Source organism: Wolffia australiana, chromosome 15 (assembly GCF_029677425.1).
Source record: "Wolffia australiana isolate 7733 chromosome 15, ASM2967742v1".
NCBI lineage: Eukaryota > Viridiplantae > Streptophyta > Magnoliopsida > Alismatales > Araceae > Wolffia > Wolffia australiana.
Genome location: NC_135849.1, coordinates 2,040,609 through 2,063,752, shown reverse-complemented (window position 1 = coordinate 2,063,752; position 23,144 = coordinate 2,040,609). Strand labels below are relative to the sequence as shown.

General features: G+C 39.2%; 1 pseudogene across 1 annotated transcript; it reads right to left on the bottom strand.

Moving 5' to 3' along the window:
• Positions 1-1,739: 1,739 nt before the first annotated feature.
• LOC144712971 (putative V-type proton ATPase subunit H) lies at positions 1,740-9,842 on the bottom strand (annotated as a pseudogene). Its single transcript, XR_013583914.1, has 11 exons — positions 9,696-9,842; positions 9,162-9,287; positions 6,641-6,743; positions 6,462-6,532; positions 6,279-6,346; positions 6,079-6,196; positions 5,042-5,194; positions 4,537-4,677; positions 3,688-3,813; positions 2,781-2,940; positions 1,740-2,102 (listed from the first exon to the last, which is right to left on the bottom strand). The product of XR_013583914.1 is annotated as a putative V-type proton ATPase subunit H (transcript).
• Between the last annotated feature and the right edge of the window lie 13,302 nt (positions 9,843-23,144).

Here is a 23,144-nt window from a genome sequence, read left to right as displayed (position 1 = left end):
TGAGCCACTGGTGATGAATGTGCCTTCCTCTCTCTCCTCCCTTCGTTATTTGGGTCTTTCTCTCTCCACATCTCTTCATTGAGAACCATCCGACAAAGCAGGAAGAAACATATGGCAGAGGAAGAGCTTGTGATGGGTTCTGGAAGTGGGGATGCCTTTCTGACTCTTACTAAAAATATATAATAATTTAAATAATTTACTTCCTGTCCCATCCGTCAGAGGTTTTGTGTCTAATGTTGATACTTTTGTGACAAGTCCAATGATTATATGCAAAGTAATTAGTGTACCCCTTTATTTTGGGTAGGGAGTGTGCTGAGTGTGAATTTTAAACATAAGTTGGAGCTGACTGGCTAGGCTTAATTTTAGTTTCTTCATAAAGTAGGATGAAAATGTGCATGATCTCGACGAATTACTTCTGAATAAATTGACCAATTGTATGTAACAACCAAAACATTGTGTGATTCATTGGCAAATTGCCTTTGACTATCTATCCCTGTTACACTCACATTTCTAGGAGTGGTACAGTCCAGTTTGGCTGCTCCACCCTAAAATGATGGAAGTGCAATCCCGGTTTGGTCCAGACTGACCGGTCTCATGTCCTAAATATTCAATCCTAGTTTTTTCCATACCAATTGGGATCGTCCAAGGTTAATTTTATACTTTATTAGCACTCAGTGGTACGGCCTAGGAATGTTGTGTAGATCCCATCCATGTAAAATAGTATAACTTCCAATGCAATCTTGTATAGTGGAGGAGATCAAATGTTATCTAGACACTCAAAACTTATCATTGCACAGTATTAAGAACAGGTCCAAACATTGTGCACTAAAATGATTTTGTTAAATAAATAATAGCACATAAAGATTTGCCCATTGAATCATTATATTTTGAGGGTACAAGATGTAGCACATAAAAATATATCTGCATATTGAGGATACAAGGTACAGATCTAAGGCTAAATAGTCGAATTGTACCACTTAATTTGTGATGCTAAGATGATAACTACTCACTATACAGTGAATTAGTGTTAAGCAAATACCACTTGCCTCAACTTTATATTTTGTAGCAAAGTCAAAGCATGTTCTTCGGGGTTTCTTAACCAGATAATAACATGTAGCCCAAGACCACCCATGAACATAATGAATAATTCATAAAATTAAGTTTCAAGTGTACTATTTTCTTAGAGAGAAGGATATCAAAATGTTCCCTTTCCGAGTGGGAATAAGGATTTGCAGCAAAGTCAAAGGATATTCTTATGGGTTTCTTAACCAGATAATAACATGCAGCCCAAGACCACCCATGAACATAATGAATAATTCATAAAATTAAGTTTCAAGTGTACTATTTTCTTAGAGAGAAGGATATCAAAATGTTCCTTTTCCGAGTGGGAATAAGAATTAAAGAATGTGTATATGCATCAGTAACCACATTTCAGGTTCACAATCATAAAAAAACTACCAGTATAACATATGGAATATTTCGTCTCTATACTAGCATCTCAATTGGCTAGAGGATGATGAATTTTCAGTGGATGTTCTGGAGATATGGATGTTTTGAATAAATGAGGGTAAATTAATTTTTTCATCATCCACTCGTCATCCACATCCTGGCTGCCAAGCCCTATTAGGAAAGGCTACATTTTTTATTTTAAGTGCATCACAAATCATTTGAATTGTTGGTTCTCATGGGTCTCATCACTGCAAAGGCTCTATCAAACTTGTACCTTATGCCACCCGGGAGAACATAAAAACTTACTTGCCCATTGGTCTGATCATTTATTCGCCCACATAACATAGCAATAATCCAGGTAAAGAGAATAATCACAATAAAAATGGAATAAAGAGGCCTCAAGAAGAAGGCTGGAGGAAGGAAGCATACTTGGTGCCCAGGAAGAGGCGCTGGACGCAGAGGAGCGCGTTCTTCATGACCTCTGGATCTTCATGAGTCATTAGCTTCATGACTCTCTCCTTGGCACCGAGATCAGCAAGAACGATGCGGCCATCCGGATGGTGCTGAACGAATTGAGCGATATCCTGGCACGCCACTGCCAATGCTATTGCGTCACTCGATGTCTCCATAATCGTCAGCAGCACTTGAATGATCTGTTCAGTTCACCCATCATTCATCATCAGATTATGAAAACTTGGATTCCTATAATTCTTCATTATGTGCATTAAATGGTATGATATGATACGACACAATATAATATGATATGACATATATGTACCATGCATGCATGTTTTTCATGAAAAGACGCAACATTTTCATCTCCTGTAAGCATGGAAGCAAAAAATTAAATCATGTTTTTTTTTCTTTCAACTGCTGGGTGTTAGTATAAATGCACAGATCCCCTCTCTTGCGAGATATTCCACAGAATGTCAAATGGTATCAGCTCCTGACATTTTATCCATTCGGATAGGATATGTATGTACCTTTGTATGAATGTATTTAGTAAAAGCATGCAAAAATATTTCCAAATCTCCTTCGAGTATGCAAAAAATCTTAAATTCTACAATTTTTTTTCATCTTCCACCAGCTGGGTATTCGTATAAATGCCTATTTTTCACTCTCTCTAACTGGATATTCAGTTCCCATCCGAACAGTCCATCTAATCAAAGACCCATTTAATCAATTCATGTTTAATCAATAGTATATTCTCTCTCCCTCTGGGGAATGAAAATATATTACCATTTCATTCTCCCTCCAACATTATATTTTCATGGTCCTAGGTAAATTGGTACTTTTCAAAGAATTTCAAAGATTAATTATTTTTCTCATACGTGGAAGTCGTTCTCCTCGCCAGAAGTTGGGGTCCTTGTGCATGGGTGACCATTCAAGATGTCCCAGCAGCACCTCCTGCTTGTACTTGTCGAACGAGCTCAGCCTCCTCACGTTCTCTTTCAACCCTCCCTCCAGCTGCCCCTGCACATCCACCAGATCCTATCCAAGTTAAAATAAGAAATTTTATAAAACAAATCAAAGCATTACCAAAGAATCATCCACCTCAGCTTTGTAAACCAAAGAGCTAGAGATAGAGATAGAGACGTTGGATGTATACTTGCGCTGTTTTTTCTGGATTCCTTTCTATCCTACTTCCATAGCGTTGGCAGATGGTGATGTTTGACATCATTGTCGTTAGTTGCTCTCTGTACAGGACGACTGACGAGACGAAGAGAACATGATGATGAGGAGACATTGAGAAGGCGACAATGATGAGATGGAAAGATATTGAAGAAGTCCTCAATCAATGATTGTACGAATGATGATAATTATGATGATTCCTCATCGTCATCGCCATGGGATGAGCCAAAGCCTGTTTGGATGCCCTAAAATTTGCCAGTTAATTAAACCATTGTGAAGTTTCTACTGGCAATTAAGCCGCTTGCATTTGCATTTGCAAAGAGCAAAAGCTGTCCAACACATGTTCCGCACCACTGTTTAATCATCAATTTTTGACTTCAGCACAACTGAAATAGCTGGGTGACCGGGCCGTTGACAATGCTAAAGTCTTGGAAACCCAGAAAATCATTTTTTTCCTCCAATCCTTAAAGTGCCAGAAGCTTATGAAGAAAGAACCAAAAAAAAGTCTGCTGGCCAGCTGTTAATTAACTTAAAAATCCGCCCGACTGATGCCACCCCCCGAGTAAAAGAAAAGAAAGAAAACAGAGAAGGGAATTGGGGATTTACCTCATCTGTCCACGCCTGAGCTTTTATGTGTTGCACTATTTGTGGCAGGCCAAGATCAACCCTCTGGGCACCGAACGATCCCTTGGATAAGAAATTCCTGAGCGTCAAGATGACAACCCTCACCACCTGCCGCCATAAAAAAAATTCAATTAATGAGGTTTAACATAAACCACCCATCAAAATATATTGTATGATCGGAAAAGTGCACATCTGAAAGGTCCATTTAGCTCTAAGAGTGGGAAAGAGCCGCTTCCCTTTCAAGATTTCATAATATTATAGATACCCATTGACGAACTTTAGGATGAATGGAAGAGAAAGATAAAGAGGAGTTTGGGCGACATGAAAAACCCACCACCATGGGAGCCCAAAATAAACCCTGTAATGGGGTCCCGATTCACTCCTTTCTATCTGCTTTTACACAAGACTACGAATTACACAATACCCTCCAACTAAAGTAAGAAGTAGAACTTATAGCCCTGAATTCTCACACCCATCAATGTATCAGGACTGACAATTCAGGAATACATGGAGTTGTCTTCGGATCTGCGGGCCATATCTGGATTGACAGTAGCATCAGAATCATTGCATTCAGCAAGTTTTGCATGGTCTTCTTCCTCTTAATATATCCCTTTAATGGCGCGTGATTTTAGACAGATTTCCTCCCAGGATTCTATCAGAAAGACCATACTCTCATGCCACCAAACCTTTGTACAGGGAAAAAGCTCAATCCAAACTGGCCAGTGTAAATCATGATAGACATGAAGGCAAAGTAAATATTCATGACCAGAGGTCAACGTGTCCTCCATGGTCGAAATGAAAGGGGAGAAATCAAAGAAATTTATTTCCAACCTTTTCCTTAGTTGACCCTTTGACCACTTCGACGAGTCGTGGAAGGATCCTCGTCGTTGCCAGGTAGTCTATGGCCGCGTCGTAGAATGATAGCAGCCAGAGGCATAGGCAAGCTTCATAAAGAAGCTGCAGAATAGAGAGCTTGTGCTGGTTAGGCTTTAATCTGAATCAATTTTCCACATTCATGATTAACAAAGGTAGAGATGACTGGCATCAATGATGACAGTAATGATTCTTACAATTTTCTAGAGATGATAGAACCAAATTTTATAACATGACATAAAACCAAAACGACCGTGAGGTAATATTCAAATGAAACTGTGGACGTTGAATGCGTCATTAGAAAGCAAAAAAAAAAAAAAATTGTGGGGACTTGGGAGATTTTATCATTTGAAGAAATGCATGAAGATTTTCCTCAGACCGAGGAATTATTATATTCTTATGTAGTACTTTATAAAGCAAGAGAGAGAGTGAAACAAAACAACGAATCAAATCACCTGAATGCTTTCTAAGTAGACGCAGGGGTGATCAAAGAAACCAGCAGTTTGATTCCATCTGCTTGAACAAAATAGACCCGCACAGAAGGCTCCCTCAGTAATGTAGCCAATGCATTAACGGCTACAGGGGTGCTACGGCTGGGGTGTGACGGATTCTTAAGCTGTATTAAACATTCCTTAACAATCAACTAATAGAAAACTAGTATAAAGAGGAAATTGCAGCACAGTCATTTAAACCATGAGAATTATTCTGGGAGGTTTTTTATCACTTTTCATGATTTCGGTCAAGAAAAAGATGCCTCCTATTGATGAACATACTATAAAAGCATTTTGCACATGCATTTTGATAGTGCAAAATTGGCCGAGAGTGAGAAGGAGCGAGAGAGGGGGAGAGAGAGAGAGAAGAGAAAGAGAGAGAGATCTTGAAAATTTCATCACAAATAATGTTAAAAAATGAAACTTCTTTAAATCTGTCGTCATGAAAATACAAAAAACGAATATAATGGAACATATTACCCGACATAACTCATCTCAAAGTCCTTAATACACCTCTCTATCCAATTAATAAGTATGACCGGTAAGCTCTATTAATGTACTGAGACCTTCCTCTCTTAATGAATTTGGGGAGTATTCTATTCTTCTAGAAATGATATATTTCTCAGTATATGAAAGGGGAATTGCATTGACTTGTCAGTTGGGACAATGAATCATATAAAATCACGTAGAGTTGGAGATAAGGAATTTTCCTGATTATTCCACTTATTAAATCTTTCAAATAAATCACGAAATTCGAAACTTCCACTCATCCTGTAAAACCTAAAATTCTTCAGAACAAACCAAAATCCCTACATGACATGTTCAAAAAAAATTTGGTATGCACTTGCTGCGCATGGTTGGGTGAGCAGATATACAACCCTTCTCCAAAGCACCAAGATGATGATATATCCAAAAAATGCATGGTTTTGCGATCCTCGAGGACAATGCAAATAATGGGGGAGTTGTATCTATCCAGAATTAATTTCCACAATTTCACACGGATGCATACCTGAGAACATAGCCAGTCAACCAACCCTTTGAGCACATCGTCAATGGTAGTAAACTTGATCTCAGAACTCGGTGCTTTACCATTTGAGGTACTATCATTCTTAACTTTTGGACTTGTGCTGAGAGGAGTGAAGTTCTATCTCAGTATAAGATTCGTCATAAGATAATAGATGCATAGTTGAATAAATATTTTTTAATTACCTCACAATTAGAGAGAGTATCTTACAGCTCTTTTCTTGCATGAACCAATTCGTGCCCCACAGTAATCTGACGAAAGTTATTGTTTGTTAACAGTCATGTAAAATAGAAACCATGACATTTAGAAGTAAGAAAGGAGTTACACAAGTAGAAAAAAAAGATTATGATTAAAGATAAAACTCAACTTAAGAAAGGCTCATAGTTGTCGTCGCTTTCCAGAGATTTATAACGAAATAATCTGGCTCGTTTTGGATTTGCTGCCCAACAAAATAAATACTGAGAATAGAGAAAAATGTAAAATTTTAATTTTATACTCATTAATCTCAATTTAAATACGTTAAATTGTGATCAATTCCTTGATATACCAGAAAGCATTTCGTCAATTAGAGCAAGAACATATTCCATAGTGTCCGCCTTATTAATGGTTCGCAGGATGTTGACGAAGACTCTAATGTAGGCTGGACCTTCCTGCAGAAATTACAAATTAAGGATGAGTAAAAAGATTTTTTGACTTGCTTCTTTATCTGCCATATTCTGAAGCCTCTTGAAATTAAAATTAAAAATGAGTATTTTTTTTTTGGAAGAAAATATGGAAGGCCACCCAGAACCGGTGGCCAACGCGAAATTAAAAAATGAGTATTTAAAAAATATTAAGAATCTTGATGTGTTTAAATAAGATATTCCTTTTGAATCAGTACTAAGATGATTTTAATCGCACCGATGAAATTAGTCAAACCAATCAAGAGATTTGACCAAATCTTGAACTATAGGGTATTACAATATTCGCATAACAATTATGAAACAAAGGTAAAAGAAAGGGAAAAAATACAGCAGTAGCTTGCAGTGACACATAATAACTAAGAAAGAGGGCAAGTACAGAGTTTAATGAGTTCCGATTTAAATATAGATTCAATAAAGCAACTTTAATCACCCAACTTATTATTATTATTATGAAATAGAAGAGAAGAAGGTACTGAGGAGGAGAAGGATCAGAAGAGGAACATAAAATCCTGTCGGGTTGCAATCTGTGCAAGGTTCTGCAGTGCCCTAGATGTTGGGCCATTATTAGCACGTGCGCACAACAATTTCCGGGTATTACGCTTAGGTCATTGGATCTTATAAATAGCTGTTATGAGAAAAATAAGGGGGGAAAGATAATTATCAGTCAAGGCGAGAGTATTCTTTTGAACGGCATGATGGGTCTGAGGATTCTTCTCCATCTCAACCATCACAGTTTGTAATACAATTACACAACCCATGGGGGGTAATTTCGATTTTTCACGTCCAAGGGTTTTTTTGGTATTTTCTCTGGCACTGTATTTCCCTTCAAATAGGTTAGCCTCCTCTCCCTAAGGGAAGACTAGAGAATTTAAATTGAATCCCCGTGCATTACGTTTGCCTCTCAAGATAAACAATCTCTCTATATATCTATTCCTTACAATCTCCTATCCACTGAGATCATCTCTCCTCTGGGTCTTCAGCCGATTTCACCTCCTCTGTGATCTTCCCATTCAATTCTAGACGGCCACACTTATCTCCCCTTTATATCTCCAAAATCTACAACCCCAAGAGTGTAACTGTTCCTGATAGAGAAAGAGAGAAGGAAGAAGGAGCTTCTACCGTGGCAGAGGGAGGGTGCGAGAGGGTGCTGTTTGCTGGGGAGTGGAACGAGTGTCTGCAGTAGACATGCCACCAATGGATGGTGGAAAAACAAGAACCTAAACCCAACTTCCAAATACATCATCACTGCTCTCCATCTCAGGGTCTCCATCCTTTTTTTCAAGTTGTTCATCAGAACTTTAAAGATTACCGCCGTAAGCGATGATCTTCATCGGCTCAAGGACTACATCTATTCAAAATGAAATATATCGGCATGATACTTGATGAAAATGTCCAAGTGGGCAATAATGAGAGAGATACCCCTCAACAGAGATTGGAGTTTGTAACAACCTTCTCCAAATCTAGACTGCCACAACTTTCTTACCCTAGAACTCCAAAATCTTCAATAATGAAAATACATGCTTCGGATACAATCAACTTGGATTGCATAAAATCTTCCAGTTAATTAATCAAGGATTTTTCCTAGTATTTCTCTCTCACACACTCTAGTCGGAAAACGAGTAACCTTTCTAATATTGGAGAAAACTAGCATGCACTGAAAAAGCTATTAGCAACGCACAAGTGTGAGAAATTAGGTTTTCCACTCTTAACAGCGACAAAAATACGTGTCAGCTAAATCAATGGAGCTGATGGCCATGTATGAGCCTGATCGACGAGACTCATCTGATGGATACAGAAAAAGTGAAAGATAATATGAACAGCTATTGTCCTTGCATAGAGACAAATCAAGTGAATTTTGCAGAGATAAATATTCAGAGAAATCATCAATGGCCGCTGTAATCACCACTGATTATTGTTGAAGTCAACATCCTGCCTGAGTTAAGAAGCTAAGTAGCAACTTTTCCATTGGCTATAGGCGCTGAATCTGAACAATTTTAAATCACTGACCTTACTCCAAATTTTAAAAAATTGAATTAAGCCTTCTCTGTGTGATTAGTTTCATTTGTCCACAAACTCAGGAACAACAGGCTTACGAAACAAAACCCAATAACACAGAATGGGATTTTGATCCTTCACATTCGTGGTTGAGATATTTTAACAACACCAGAAAATTCCAAAAAAAGAAATTGTATTACCTGATTTCTACTGTACAAAAAAATCATTGAGAAAAGTCACCAACGAAGGACTACTTTGAGCAATTATTAACGAAACATCCAATTTAACATCGTAAAAATTTTAAAAATCGTGAAAATGAAAAAAATAGATAAGAAAGATCAACGACAAGATTGAAATCACCCTAAGCCATAAAGATCTAAACAAACTCACATCATCAAGTAATGCAGCACGGTTGCTCTCAGGTCTCTTATAATAACGCCGCAACAGCTGAAGGCATCTTCCAGTAGTAAGCTTCGCATTCAAATAGGTCTCCCATGGCATGTCCCTTCTCAGGACCTTCATAAACGTGAAACAAATATTTCATTTCAAGAACGAATTTAATTTCCTAGTATATTCATGGTGTCAATCATCCATTCAAACCCATATCTCAAAGAGATCGATTACACATTCAAGGGGAGAAAATACTCGCCATACGCGAATAAAAAAACTCCGCCAGGGGTGAATAATATTAGATCATCTACGAAATAAACATAAACTTGCGCAAAATAATCATGCCCATGAGCCCATCTATAGAATAATCAATTAGACCATTCCAATTACGGGAAAAGAAGCAGTTTTTCCGCGGATCTTGAAAAACCCAGCTGAAAAATCTCGATCCAATCCCCAATTGGAACTGGGGAAAGAACGGAGGATCAATTAAGGAATTCCAACGATGACAAACTCCGGATTGAACCCAGATCTCACCTCTTGGGTTTCGAGGTTGGCCATCGGCACGGATTTGGATCACCCCTGCGATGAGACAGCGAGGATTCCGTCTTCTTCATCTTCAGATTGAAAGATCACTCATGAGAAGAAAATAACGGGTTTTTTTCGAAGGGGGAAGAAAGCTGACAGGTGTTTAAATAGCATTGGCTAGGTGGGGCCCCATTCAAGCTTAAGAACCAAGTATGGACAAAATATAAGAGATGGGAATGGAAGATATTTGAGGATGTATTCCAATAATCAAAACAGAAGTTTGATCTAGTGATATTTTTCAATGGTGATGTAGTTTAATTTAGATGGCATGGGGCAGTGATATATGAGAGGTCAAAGAACAAACTATCTCTCTCTGTATATCTATTTATCTCTCTATCATTCTCGCAAACTATCTATCTATGTATATATCAATGTATCCATATATATATATATATATATCTCTCTATCTATATCTATTTAAAGATTTTTTTTGAAAAGTTTTTAAATAAGGGTAAATAGAACAGGCACCCATTAGTTGCCCATGCCAGCCAGACCTGGGTGCCGCTTTTCTTCACTCTCTCAATCTCCACTCATTCCAATAGATGGTCTTCATGGTGATAAGATCAACTGGATCTTCAGGAAGAGTTGGAGAACAAGAAGAGGAGATCTAACAGTCCTTTGATTGAGTGCATACTTCTAGTGTTTGGGCAGGTGAATGGCTTGTAGACTCTCTAAAGAGCAGTAAGTCAGCTATATTTTAGAGATCAATTGATAATTGATTTTCACTTTTCCCTGCATGAAAATAGCTCTTTTATTTCTTGTCTCTCTCTCTTTCTCACTCTCTCACTCTTTCACTCTCTCTTAGCTCTCTTATTTCCTGTGTTCTCACTCTCTCTTAGCTTTCTTATTTCTTGTGTCCATCTTTCCCACTCTCTCCCTCTATCTTAGCTCTCACGTTTCTTGTCTCTCTCTCTCTCTCACTCTCTTTCTCTTATTTCTCTTTTCTTGTCTTTTTTTTTTCTCACTCTCTCACTCTCTTTCTCTTATCTCTCTTTTTTCTTGTCTTTTTTCTCTCTCACACTCTCTTATTTCTCTCATTTGGTCTCCGTCTCTCAATCTCACTCTCTTTCTCTTCGCTCTCATTTCTTGTGTGTGCGTCTCTCTCACTTTTTGTTATCTGTATTATTTCTCATTTCTCGTCTCTCTGTCTCTCTCTTATTTCTCTCATTTCTTTTCTCTCTCTCATACTTTCTCTTATTTCTTTCATTTCTTTTCTCTCTCTCATTCTCTTTCTCTCTCTTATATATCTCACTCACTTTCCCCTATTTTCTCAATTCTTGTGCCTCCCTCTTATCTCTCTCATTTGTTGTCTCTCTCTCTTCTTTTATTTTCTCAATTCTTGTTCTTCTCTCTCTTTTATCTCTCTCTCTCTCTCTCTTCTTTTTTCTTATCACACTAATTTCATATCTCTCTCTCCCTTTTATCTCTCTCTCTCTCTCTCTATCTCTTCTTTTTTCTTATCACACTAATTTCATATCTCTCTCTCTCTCCCTTTTATCTCTCTCTCTATCTCTTCTTTTTTCTTATCACACTAATTTCATATCTCTCTCTCTCTCTCTTTTATCCCTCCAATTTTTCTCATTCTCTCACTTTCTCTCTCTTTCTTATTTATCTCATTTCTTGTCTCCCTTTCTCTAATCTCTCTCATTTCTTGTCTCTCTCTCTCCTCACTCTTTCTCATGTTTTTACTCTGGAGGAAGACTCATTGGTCTATATGGCTGTTTTCACTGCAGACAATTGATGTACACATGATATCATACGATGACAAAGCTTTCCTTCAGATCCTGGTGGCAGAAGAAGTCATCCCTGATCCTGAGCTTCTATGCATTTGCATCCAAGAAGCTCTTCAGGAGATGAAGACCAAGGCTATGGGTTCTGCCTAGAAATATTTCTTTACCCGAGAAATAATTATTTTGTTCTCATATTCATCCATTTATATCTTCATCTTTCTCTTTAAAATAGTCCTGTGGTTTATCATGGTGCTGTAGTCATTTATATCCACTTGATTTATATCCAAGGAATTAATAACATCTTTTGTGTCATCCTATCTTTTTTCTCTTAGATAGTTCCTTGACAATTTTTTTTCCTGTTGATGGAAAATTTCATCCGTTAATCTTTAACATCTTAATACAACTGTTTGCTAACATCTTATTTTCCATATCTGGATATTAATAACTATATCCTTGCCTTCCAGTCCATGCGCATATTTAACCTCTTTACTGTTGGATTTTGCCCTAGTATTGATTAGCATTGTGAAACAATATTTTTGTACGTATATAATTGTGTAAGAGTATTTATTGGAAGGAGTTTCTGGAGTCATATTATGTATTTTAAGTAAAACACTAGTAGGCCGAGGACTGGTGGTACAAAAAATGAGGTTAGTGTCATGTCCCTCCTCATCCCTATATTTTCTACCACTTGATAGCCAAGATCAACATGAAATGCAACATACTAGATTGGTGTGATCAATATGGGACCACTAGAGGGTGAAACCCACATGACAGAATGTTTCCAGGTGGCAAAACCACACATTCTATGAGAACTAAAAAAACACAAACCAATCAGAACTAACTGCCATTAAACACCAACCAACTCCCACTTGACACTACCAGAATGCCATCGGAGTTCTAATTTACATTTCTTGGCTGTATGTAGTTCTGAATATTTAAAAAATGATTAAAGTGAGCAAGGTAATTTTAAAATATTTTTTTCAAAAATTTAATAATTTTTCTTTAAAAAGTAAATATATTTATAAATAGGTGAAACTGTAAACGTCGTACATAATATTAGTTAGCCGCTCAATCCTTGCTCCCAATGGTTCTAAAAGTTACCATATGCTCAAGAAAATTATATATATATAATAGCATAAACTAGATTACTTAATTACATATTAACCTTAAATTTTGGTTTATCTCTAGCATGGTTTCTCTATGTCTTAAATCCTACCTGCACAGCTTTATGGACTCATATGAAGAACCAAAAGCAGTAATTTTTGTTGTTCCGACAGTGTTTCTCCCTTCTCTCTTGATCACTTGACACAATTTTAGGCTTGAAAGAAGCATCTGAATCTTAGATTTACAGAAAAAAAGAACTTACACACTGAATTCTTCACCGTGCCCCTTGATGTAGCACGGTGTACCAGAAGGTTCGGTTTGTGTTACAACACAGGAAAACAGTTGCAAACTATGATGCAATATGACAATAATAAAGCGCAGGTTTTGTAATCCACGAGAAGGTTAGTCAGAAGCCAATGATCAGAGACATAATCCAGACAACATCATGGGAACGATTTGGTACAGCCAAGCTCCCAATGATCCACTAGTTCAAATCAAAGGCCGATGGAGTGTAAGTAACACTAAGTAACACTATAAACGACGTTGGTCCATTACCGACAAGGAAATGTTCTATCACGATAAAGTGGCTAATCCTATCTCATGCTTAAATTCTCTGGTGGTTGGGGAGCAGTCATAAAACCGTCAATAAAGAACATAAGTAAGACAATAAGCAAAAGAGGAGGCAGAAGGAGAAGCAGAACCTGTGAGGAGGCTCGGACTGCTAGTGCTCGCAAAATATCAGAAGTGGGATCTATCTAGGCAGTCTCTTGTGGGAACAACAGATGATAGCCTGGTGAGACACTGCTGGATCTTCGGCAAAGCAGAAGATTCGGGCAGTTGCAAGAACACGACGATAGCCCCCGCCTTGATGGCGATAATCAGAAATCATTGGATAGTAACTGTTTTAAGAATGGAAGTTTCCACTGGTGTAGATATGACTAGTTGATGGCAGTTTCCCAAGGTATAACCGGCCGATGAGCGGCATCCAATGTTAAGAATATGGCGTAGTATGAAAAATATGAGAGAGAGAGAGAGAGAGAGAGAGAGAGAGAGAGAGAGAGAGAGAGAGAGAGAGAGAGAGAGAGAGAGAGAGAGAGAGAGAGAGAGAGAGAGAGAGAGAGAGAGAGAGAGAGAGAGAGAGAGAGAGAGAGAGAGAACTGGGATAAGAGAAGGAAAATCCCGTTTTAAAACAAATGAAGTGTTCAGTATATATGGGCTCCAGAGGCGGTTTAGATGTATTAATGATAATAGCTAACCGATAGGACGTCATTATGCCGAGTGGCATGATGACGCGTATCGGTCTCTATGGCGCCACTGCTCGGCAGACGAGGGATGCCTTTGGACCGTAAGACAGGTGTCCTAGTCATTATGGGAACAGCAGAGAGGACGAAGTCTGAGGCAATTGATGGTGTCCTCTGTAGGACTCAGGAAGCTTCGAGATCTTCATGACAGCCGAGGCGTATGACTGGCGGCTTCTCCTGACAAGCACATTTCTGGGATGCATTTCCGGCGGCGTGCTAGAGGACAAAAGTCCTTCGTTGTTGAATGATCTGTCAGTGTGTTAATATGTCCCTATTAAATCAAGGTGGAGACCACATAGATTTTTGTACGAAGCCAATGAGACTGTTGCTTGGTTAACGGTTTTGTAAGAAGATCTACAAGTTGATCATTAGTGGACACTAATGACACTTGCAGGAGTCCTGCCGATACACATTCTCATACAAAGTGAAATGCTATCTGGATATGCTTTGTACGAGAATGAAAAACTGGATTTTTTGTTAAATAGCTTGCACCTAAATTGTCACAACAAAGTAGAGGCGACATACCTAGGTGGAGGTTGAGTTTGTTAATGAGCGATTCGACCTAGACGACTTTGGCTGTGACATGGCGACTGACTTGTACTCCGCTTTAGTGGTCGAAAGAGACACCATTTTATGTTTCTTGGTTGACCAACTAATTAAGTTAGAACCAAGAAAAATAAGATATCCCTGTGTGGATCGTCTATCAGTTTGGTCTCCCGCCCAATACGAGTCATTGTAGACATCAATTTTCATAGTGATTGCACGAAAGTATGATAAGGAGAAGTCAGCAATTCCCTTCAAGTATCGGAGGAAATGTTTGACAGTGGCCTCGTGTATGGGTTGGGGGTCATGCATATTCTGGCATGCCCAATTGACAACATAGGCAATGTCGGGCCTAGTGATTGTTAGATATTGGAGACTTCCAAAAAAATTTCTGTAAAATGTTGGGTCAGGCCTATCAGAATTTTTTGATGGCACATATGCGGATATGCTGCATGGAGTGTTGGTGGGCTTGCAGTCACCCCTTTTTGCAGTCTGCAATAATTGTCCTAGATATTTAGATTGAGAAAGATAGATACCAGGCATTTGTCCCAATTCCCTTCAAGTATCAGAATTGAATGAAATTAATTCAATGCCCAGAAAGTATGTCACATTGCCGAGGTTTCGAACTGGGAGTGCACTTTGCAGGGAAGAAATGGTGCCTACAACTTCAGAAGGGTTAGGATTGATGACAGGTATGTCTTCTACATACACAAGAAGAATTAATTTTGAAGTCGGTGTATTTTTTAAAAACAACGTGGTGGCCGTTTTAGAACTGTGGAAGCCATTAAGTGTTAGAAAGTACGATAGCTTTTTATAACACATGTGAGGTGTTCGTCTTAGGCCATATAAAGAACTTTGAAGTAAGTATACATGGTGAGGAAAAGTTGGGTTAACAAAGCCAGGGGTTTGTTTCATAAAATGGTTTCATTAAGGTCACCATGTAAGAAGGTGTTATAGATATCTAGCTGCTTAATTGGGCAATTATTACACAGTGCAATGGAGAGAATAAGCCTTATGGTTGTCATTTTAACTACGGGACTGAAAGTCTCGTGGTAGTCAATTCTTGTGGCTTGACTAATCCTTGGGCCACAAGACGAGCTCTACATCTCTCTAATGTGCTGTCTGCATTTAACTTACATTTATAAATCCATTTAGAGCCAACTATATTGGACCATCTGGTGGTTTCACAAGCACCCATGTGCCATTTTTTATGAAGGGCAGCGATTTCTGCCTCCATTGTGCCCCCCAACGAGAATCACACAGCTTGTGAGATGTTCGTTGGTTCGGGATGTAGATAATTCCAACATTGAAGACGTACCTTAGTATGACAGACATTCGAGAGAAATAAATGGCGAGCATGTTCTTGAGACGTGTGGGGGATGTTAAGTAAATTGTAGATGCGACGAGTGCGTAGAGGCGGAGTTGAGAATTTTTTAATGGATGATCAAGGAGAAAGTGCGGGTAAAGGCATCTGACTAGGGGGAGAGCAGGCTTCAACAGGAGACCTGACTCGGGGGCTTGCTTTAGAGCGAACATTAGAGACAAGAGTATTATCTTCAGATGTATTTTATAAAGCATATTGTTGAGTTGTCAGTAGGGCCGAAGCCTAACAAACCGTCAAACTGTCAAGTTTGTTTAAACAGAGGAGAAAAGGGAAACACATTTTCACTAAAAATAACATCACACAATCTGTAAAGATGGGAAGTCGAGAGGGAAAGACATCAATATCCCTTATGAAATGAGCTGTACCCCAAAAAAACACATTGCCAAATCTGGGAGACAGTTTATCCTTACTATAAGGATGTAACTTAAGGAAGCATAAACATCCAAAGACTTTGAGGAATTGGTAATCAGGGGATTTGGAATGTAACTTTTCAAACAAAGATTGGTACCTAGAATAGGCGAGATCATCTGGTTGATGAGATATGCTGCTGTGGTGACTGCTGCATCCCAGAAAGTCATTGGCAAGGAGGCCTGATGCGACATGCTGAGGCGTTCTCAACCACTTGTTGATGTTTGCGCTTTGGTGTGCTGTTTTGCTCCGGAGTGTGTAGGCGCGCAATATAGTATTTTATGCCATATTCTAACAAATACTCATGCAGGGCCTACAACTCACCTCCCCAGTCCGAGTGGAAGGTCTGAATGTGGCGAGAGAACTGCTTCACCACCAGGCGCTGAAACTGAATGAACGTCGAGTAGACGCCACTTTTGGCCTTAAGGGGTAGAGCCATGTGAACCCGATAAATTCGTTAATGAAAGAAACATATATGAATATCCTATTTGAGATTGGACGGGTGCATGACCCCATAAGTCAGAATGAATGACTTGAAGAGGATGTGAAGATGTACAAACATTAGGAGAGAATGGAAGTTTTTGAGATTTTTCAAGGCAACAAGCAGAACAAACAAAAGTAGATAGAGTTTGTGATATAGGATGCCCAAAAATGAGATCTTCTTTTTTGCTTCAAAATGTTAAACACAAGGTGCCAAGTCAGAGGTGCCAGACATCCAGTGTTGATCATTCTCCCAAAAATGAGGTGGCCCGTGGAGGGCCGATGCAGTAGATCTCGTCAAAAACTGTTATGGTGAGGAGTAGTGCCCCCGTCATGTGATCCTTTATATAGCATGCATTAGGGTGAAACTCAACAAATGCATGATTGCCAACTGTTAGTTTAAGAATAGAAATGAGATTTTTAGAGATTTGGGGAATATGAAGAACATTTTTCAAAAGAAGAGGTTGATAAAGGTGAGATGTATGGGCAAACCTGCGCCATCGCCGGCATACTGCTACTCTGATCTGTCCTAAGGGGTGCCCCCCTACAAGTTGTGTATGTCAGATGTAACGTGATAGGTAGCACCGCTGTCTGGTTACCAGGCTTACTGGTAGGGGTGCGGTCTTGGAGACAGCATTAGGCGAGGCATCGATGAGTTGGATCCTGCAAAGGGCACAACAAAGGTGATGTCGGATGTTATCGATGGTGTCGTCCAGCGGATAAAATAACCAAGGAAATATAACAGCGTGGATGCGATTGACCTAGGTAAAATGTACGTGCAGGGCCTGACTCATGGGGTTTTCCAAGCTCTGAGCTCCGAAATCAGCGATCAGTGTCGGGGACGATGACCTTCTGACCTTCGTCAGAGCGACGACGGTGACTACGGCATCGACAGTGACTGCGGCATCGACAGAGTAGTTCTGTAGGGGCTCACATGTGACGGACGGATTTGACCGTACCTAAAAAGACGCTCGACTCGTAGTTTTCTCAATAATGTTCTCTCACCTAATGCTAACACGAGAACGGTGGGGTTCAGGAAAAAATATACTGAAAGATGTAATATAACTTGATGAGCAAGGGAACAACGTACCTTATTGATGTCGGAATTGTCGTCGATGTCTTCTTCACTACATGGGCCGGTGTAGGCGATGCGGTGGAGAGTGCATGGAGACAGCTCGTCAGCAGGCAATTGCTAAAATCTGGAACAGTACAGGGAATTTGAAGGCAAAGACGAGGGTAATTGTGAGTCGATGTCAATGGCGCTCTGTTTGGAGGAGGGACTTCCCGACCACACGCTATACATCGACAAATGTAGGGACCGTCAGCTCTCGAACAAGAGGGGGGCCAATTGCCGAAGATCACTTGGACTTATAGACAGAGAATGAGACACTTGTTCTGGTTGGCAAGTCGAGAGTCCCACTTGAGGACATGATGGGTCTAAAGGCCAACGCTGACCACAAACGATGGCGATCGGGATCAGCTCGTGGCTATCCATGGAGATTGCCGGTCGACAGTGATAACTTGCAAATTAACATGATTAATTAATGAATTTTACATTATATTTATGTGTTTTAATGACTATATTTGCATGTTATCATATATAAAACGAAGATAAATCACCTACACTTTGATTTTACTATTATTTCTGATTTTTGATCATTTTTACATGCAATTTAACCTCATTTCAGTGCAGAATTTTTTTTACAGAGCCTTAAATACTTGGCTAAAGGTTGGTAAGGGCTTTCCTAAATTTTCTAGAAAATTTCTATATTTTTATATATTTTTTTGACCATTATATAGCCAAGAAATTATTTTTATTTATTTAAATGATACATATGCCATTTATTTTGTATTTTTCATATAATAAAATATAAAGGGGGGCATCCACGTCATTCGCCCAAAATTTGGGCAAGTACATGGATGCATATATATATACATGAAGAAAGAGCATTATTAGCTCATCATGGCATCGCGATTAAAAATGCGATGCCATGATGAGCTAATAATGCTCTTTCTTCATGTATATATATATATATGATGAGAATATTATTATTTAGAAAAGTCAAAAAAATCGGCGTGTTGGCGAAAATAAAAAAGTATGTTTTGATTTTGTTTTTTTCTTTTTTTTATATCTATCACGTCGGCTAGCCGCGTGCATTAAATGCACGTGGCAACCAACACACGTGCTTTAATTTGCACGTGAATCAGTTAGCCGCGTGCATTAAATGCACACGCTAACCGACACACATGAATACGTGCATGCGGCGTCGATTCGCCGCGTGCATTAAATGCACGTGGAATTGAAAGTCTTTTGTCCTTCTCTTTTTTTATTATTTCAGGGTGACATGGAGCGTTTCTAGCCATTCAAATGTCGGAATCATTTGCCAATGATTGCACGCTGTGGACGCACACAACGACGTGTCAGAGCGCTATCCGAGAAGGCAGAAAATGAGAAAGAAATATGCCGACCTATAGAAAAATGCCATTTTCTAACTTATTGGAGGAGAGATAAATTAAATCCTACGGCCTTGATTAATCTATAGTAAAATGACGATATCTTGAGATCTAGACGTCCGATTGGGCTGCAATTTTGAGGGTAGGTTTGTCTTTTCTCCCTCTACAATCCAGATGGTTGGATATTTAAATAGAGGTCTTGAAAAGGGAAAAATCAAAATTTTGAAGCTCTCTCCAAGGATTTGGCCAGGAAGGACACAAGGGATGCTTTGGAAGTCAACAACTCTTGATTTCGCACTCAAAGTTCTAAGTTTCTGATTTGTATTTCAATATTCTTCTTGAACAATTCTAAAACGCCAAGGCATGGGCGAAATGTACATGCCCTAGAAGTTGGTTTTGAATGAAATTAACACTGATTTTTGATTCTGAATCAAGATCTTATTTTTGATCTATAATCATACATCAATTTAGAACATTTTTGCATCATTAGATTTCATTTATTCCCAAATTCTTCACTTTCTCTCTCTAGGTTAATTTGTCTAGTTTCTCTCTCTATATTTTTATTTTTATTTTTTAGGAATTTAACTTAATATATAAAAAACCTAAAAATAAAATTTGATTCGAAAATTCATCCATCTTGAGGTCCAATTTAAAAATATCTTTTTTGATTATTTAATTCCCAATTTTGATTCATAAAAATTGTCTTAAAATTTGATTAATTAAAAAAAAGTATTAAGCATAATTAAGATTTATTAAGTGCATAATTAATTCATCTTTGAATTAATTCACTGAAATTTGATAAAAATTCTTACTTGCTGCCTCCTTGTGGTTCGACCTCTTGCTTGCTCAATATTCTATATTTAGTATAAATTTTATTGTATAAGTCTAAACATCAAATCAATGACATATTTACATGCATTTTAGGCTTATCAGACACACGATCGGTTTGGGCACGCCCATAAGCGCAGGTTAACTGTTTGCCGGTGTGGTGCGGTGACTCGCGAGGCCAAAAATTAGCAACTTTAGTTGCGTGGGAGAGCTCTTGGGAGGATCCGCATTCACGTACCGTTGCGGTAGACCAGACAGCTCATATTCCACACGGATTAACTGGCAAAAGCACCAGTCCACGTGAGCGGGTGCACGACGGCACCTGCACTTGGCAGTACTTTGACGGTCAGCCAATTTGTTGACGGTGGCACTTTCAAAAAGCTGTGGCGACTAGCTGATTTAGGGAACGAAAAGGGAGAATAGGAGGCTGGGTTCAAACAGTTCTATGCCCAACTCCTGCTTCCCAAATCTTCTTCTCTTCCCTTTTTTCCTTCCTCTTCTCCTTCTCTTTCTTCTCCTTCTCTTTCTTCTCCTTCCCCTTTCTCCCTTAAGCGTGAGATATGATAACTTACACAATAACTTCCATAAAGATAGATTTGTCTTGTACGTGGTCCATCATGGCCTTATATAGGGTCCATGATGGACCCATTACACAACACATATATAGGGGCCCAATAAGGTACCCCTTTACAGCACTTAAAATAAAATAAAAAACATGGGGAATTAATAAACGATTCGCGATAAAACAATGGATTAAAATACAACGAATGCGTCATGACGAGTATTATGGCCTCGTCATGATGAACATATACATGAAATCAATCGACTGAAAGCAGATGACAAAAATACAAGATAAGGGCACAGACGTGCTCTATCGGGGGTATTTAAACCTGGGCGTCTTCATGGACACTTTCGCTTGCCGGTCGGGCTGGACACGGACCGGTGGCAATGCTGATGATGACGATGAAGGATCCGCTGATGATTTGTTGGCATCATCTGGATGTGCTCCATCAAACGGATGTTACATATGCGTGAAGAGGCCCCGTGAATGTATGTGTAGGTGGATGCATCATGACCGCCGATGGAGAAGGAGAGTGCATACGTCCATAAGAGACAGACTGACACTCAGGAACCCGGTGACCTTGTTTAAGGCATAGTTGACATTAGAAGACAACGGTTGGTTGTGGTAGGATGTCTGGTTGGGAGGGCTGGTTGTGCACCATTGGAGCGACATGCGCATCCAAGGCATCATCATCACTTTCAAAATTTTCTAAGGAAACTTTAGAGTGGATATTAGCTATTAGATCATCAAACAACAGATTCTCATTTCGAGTGGTCACTCTAGTTCAGAAGGAGCGAAACTTTGGACCTAGCCCATGAAGGAAGACAAATTTGATTGTTCTTTCAGCTACATACTCCACGACATCGACCAGTTCTGCCAAAACTTGCTGAAAGCACAAACTGTAATCATCAAGGGGAACATACCCTTTTTTGATGGAGTGGAAACGGTAAGTTAATTCCATGATGTGCGATTAAAGCCGATGAAATATTGTTGTCGATCTTTCACTAAGCATCTCGGGCTCTAATACAGCTCGAGACAAGATGGAGAAGCTCATCAGATATGGAAGAAAGAATCATAGAGAGTACTTGCTGATTGTTGTGCTTCCATGGAAGGTTTTCATCATCAGTTTCTTCATCCTCAGGAAGTTGGGGGTGAGCGAGATGCTTCCCCAAGCTCTGTGCCTTTACAATGGGCACAATTCGTATTTTCGAAATCAGGTAGTTCGCTTTCCTATGCTTGATCGACATCGTTGGTGTTGTTGACACAATGGAGGCGTGAGACAGCGACAAAATGCGACCAGGATGTGCTTCATGAGGCATTGGAATGCCATCGTTTGAGGCACTGATGGCCTCAACATGCTCTGATACCATGTTAAGAAGATGGCATAGTATGAAATGAGAGAGAGAGAGAGAGAGAGAGAGAGAGAGAGAGAGAGAGAGAGAGAGAGAGAGATTTGAGATAAGAGAAGGAAAATCCCATACTAAAACCAACGAAGTGTTCAGTAGATATTTTTGGGCATCATATATCACCATTTGTTATATGAATTGTGGTCATTCTCAAAAGACAATAACCACAATTCATCATTTCAGATCTGATTCTTTCATATAACAAGCCTGCCCTCCCATGTCCACCCCCACCCTCTTTGTAGAGAGAAAGGGCACCTCTAGAATGCCCAAATGGGCGTCTTTTAAGGGGAAGCTTATTGGGCTTCCCCTTAAAAGGGTTCTTTAGGAAGAAGCACAACATGGATTTCCTCCCCCTAAAGATGGCAACTAATTTAACAAAGCACATGAAACCATACGAGGGGGCCCGTACTCAGGCAGGAGGAGCCACCTTACAATCTGAATACGGCAAAAAAGTCTAATATGACACTAATATGGGGTTTGTATATGAGAAGTGAGCCGCCATAAAATCAAGCAAATGGCACGACACATACCAAGAAGGTGTGTGAATGCAGCTTCTCAAACCTGGTAGCAAAAATGTGGGTTCTTCATGTCGGCTCAGCCTCCGCGAAGTGGCTGATGACGAGTTTGGATGCGTTCGACTAGATGGTCCTCCATCACCCCTCAAAGAAGATCAGTTGAACACATCAATAATGAAATAAATGAGTATTGAATATTTTAACCGTCAAGGGAAAGTGAGGAACCTACATTGAGGATGATGAGGAGAGGGAAAAATGGACAACCGAATTGCTACAATGTGAAATCGTGATATCTGATGATTGATAAGACTGTTAAGACTGATTGAGTTGAAATTTGATGGTTGCTTCTCATATTTGCCATCTTTCCTCATCCATAACATATGATCGATAAATAGACGCATGAATCCTTGTCAAATTCAACCGTAAATTTACTTCCCATACTTGTGGATGCTTGAAAGCTAGCGAGTTTTTGAGATCTGTCAGGTTTGTTCATGGTGTATTATGCATGAGAACGGGCGATAAAGAGGAAGGGGAGCTCACCTAAATTCACAAATGACCTTGATCTTGGTAGAATGCCAAGATGTACAATAAGTATGATAGCCTTACATTGGTTCTTCTTGGCATCCTTGTTAGGTTATAAATCTTTCATCTTTAAAGTCTACCGCCACATTACAGTCTTATAC